Source organism: Silene latifolia, chromosome 3 (assembly GCF_048544455.1).
Source record: "Silene latifolia isolate original U9 population chromosome 3, ASM4854445v1, whole genome shotgun sequence".
NCBI lineage: Eukaryota > Viridiplantae > Streptophyta > Magnoliopsida > Caryophyllales > Caryophyllaceae > Silene > Silene latifolia.
In genome coordinates, this window is record NC_133528.1 from 114,919,717 (window position 1) to 114,922,700 (window position 2,984).

Consider the following 2,984-nt stretch of genomic DNA (forward strand, 5'->3'; position numbering starts at 1 on the left):
AGAGAGGGTCTTAAGTAGGACATCAATGAGTTGGAATCAACATTTTGATCATGTGATAAAACTTTTCTCAATAGGTTGAGAAGTTGTGATTATACATGGAGTTTAGTGGGAGTTACGAAAATTTTAATTAGTCTTATATGTGGATGAGACATTGATCATTGGGAATGATTTAAGACTTTTGGAGTATAATAATACATCTTGAATATCCGGTTTTATGGAGATAAATTCACATGATATTAGCGTCAAATAAGAAGTCTTATGTTGATAAGATTCATGACTAGTTCAATCAAATTGAACATATTTGATTGATTCTATTTGCTTCCGCTGCCGAATCAATTAAATAGGAAATGATGTATAAACACTTCATATACTTTGAGTATGATGAATTGTTTCAAATCGAATTTAAGTAAGAGTTACCAAGTAAGCCATAATGATTACCCTTAAGTGCTTGCAGAAGCATTAAGGATGTAATGCAAAGTGTTTTTGATACAATTTTGTGTAAGGGTGTTACACAAATGACAATTGACAATTGAGATTGTGCATGATTTTCGACAAAACCATAATCAAAACACATTAGGATGGTTAAGATACCATTGTGGCTACGTTATTTAAGAAATAGATTTTCTAGAATCATTCTAGGCAATGAAGAAAATTGATAAATATTTACAACGGAAATTGAGTACATTTGCAATCATGGGATGTGCAAGAGGGATGAGTTCCGCACACTGTGAAAACAGTGGGAGCTATTTTAAGGCAAGAAAGCCTATGTCTTGATTGGATCTCGACACGTACTCAGAAAGTTTTGTAATGCAAATGTATACATTACAAAGGAAAACGAGTATGTAGTAAGGTTGAGTAAGGTACAAGAAGTTGATAAAACCTACTAACCAAAGCCTTCTCATAGGCTTAACATGATGAGTCATGTCATTTCAATTAAATTGAGATGAACAACTACATTCAAGATCAAACTAGATTATAGAATATGAAGTAGTAATCAGGCATTGACTATTCATATGATAATCACATTTGTCGTTCGAGTTTTTAAATCTGAAAACTCCTTTTATACTTTGTTACATCCAAACGGGTTGTAGTGACAATATTGAACCCCGTTAAAGTGAACCCGGATTAACATGGTATTCACCCATAGTCACTTATATGAGGTGACGTCTCAAAGTGACTAGAGTGTGATGCGATTGATGGCAAGTTCAAATACCATACAGTCATGTGAGATGACTAGTCGATCACATAGGCAGACTGTTAGGAACACTTTGTCGAGCAGTGACCGCTTATAGAGTTCTGGCAAATTTATAAAGCCTGGTCGTGGCGAGAGCTACTATAGTATTCTAATGAGTCGATTCTTTTGACTAAAGACTGTTCACCTAAGATGGCACAGTTTCGGATTAACTTTGATTTGTGTTACTACGACCTTCGTAAATGGGGTCAAATGGGCATATTTTGGGTTATGATGGCTGTGGCTAGTCGAAGGGAATGAGTGCGATAGGAATTGTCCACCCCCTTGTCAGGGTTAAAACAATATCTCAGGGCCACTCGAGGAGTAATGAACTGGAAATGCGTGGCCACGCTCGGAAGATATCTATGGTAGATAAATCCGGTCAATCAGTTATTCTCCAGATCGAGGAAACCACTCTCGATATGATCACTTGCAAGTACGACCCGAAAGACACCTTGCATTGAGTGAGAGATAGTAATAGGACAAGAGAATTGGTGACGCACACTTGTCAAGGACAAGTGGGAGATTGTTGGAATATGTGTCCTCCGACAATAATGCGATCACAATTGTCGATCATATTGATCACATGTTTAAATCTCATTTTAAGAATACGTAAGGGATGATTCATTTTATAGTCAACTGACCAACATTAATCGGTAACGATTGGCTTGCTAGAGTTTGACGTTACTGTCGTGGGACGGTGATGGTTAGTTGATCCCTTAAGGTCACACCTAAAAGATGATGCCCTTATCTATAAAGTTGATTAATTGTATGACGATACAAGTTGATCAATTCCTTAAAATTGAACAATTCAATTGTGAGAGAGAATAATATTATCTTATTGTAATGGGATTAAATAAGATTCATTTTAGTAATAAAATGCTTTGTTACTAAAATTGTTCATTGTTTGAGAAACAATAGAGATAAGAATGAATGGTTAATTATAATTACAAGATGTTGTGAATTATAATTTTATGACCCATTTTATTTATGTGATCAAGTATCACTAATCAATTTGTTGTATGTAATTTAATTAATTTACAAAATGATATTTATGTGATAAATATGCATTAAATTAATTAATAACATGTAACATACTACATGTGACATATTGTGTGACAAATGACAAATTGACAAAATAAAATGGTAGTCCATTTTATATAAGTGGACCGAAATGGTGGATTGTGGTTGTTTTATTTTAAGAGATAAAATAAGATGTAATCATGGCTACTCCTTACTAGCCTTACAACCTACACCACTTTCTTACACACCTATATTTTGATAAGAGAAAAAGAAAAGAATAGATGCTCTTTTCGCCTCTAGTTGGTCGGCTACACTACTCATATTTTGAGTAGTGTTGGTTCCTTCATTTTCTCATTCTTACACTACCATTCATTTCTCATGCATACTCTCTTACTAATATTCATTTTCTCTTTCATCAACACTTGAGAAATATTGATCCAAATTGTTCATAGAGATTACTAAAATTATTAATGTAATATATGAGTGTTAGTAATCAATTTTAAGGTAAACTACTAAACTAATATCTAGGTAATATTATTTAGTGGGGATAAGGGATAATCTTGGGTGCAATCAAGAGGAGTGACTTCTACACTTGAGGTCTTTGGAGGATCATCCTTATATTCAAGGAAAGCTCAAGAACTAACAAGAAGGAGATCTTGTTGGTGCCCAATATGACCGAAATTTAGATGGTGAGAAAACGATTTTCTCTTTTTGTTATTATGTTTGCAAG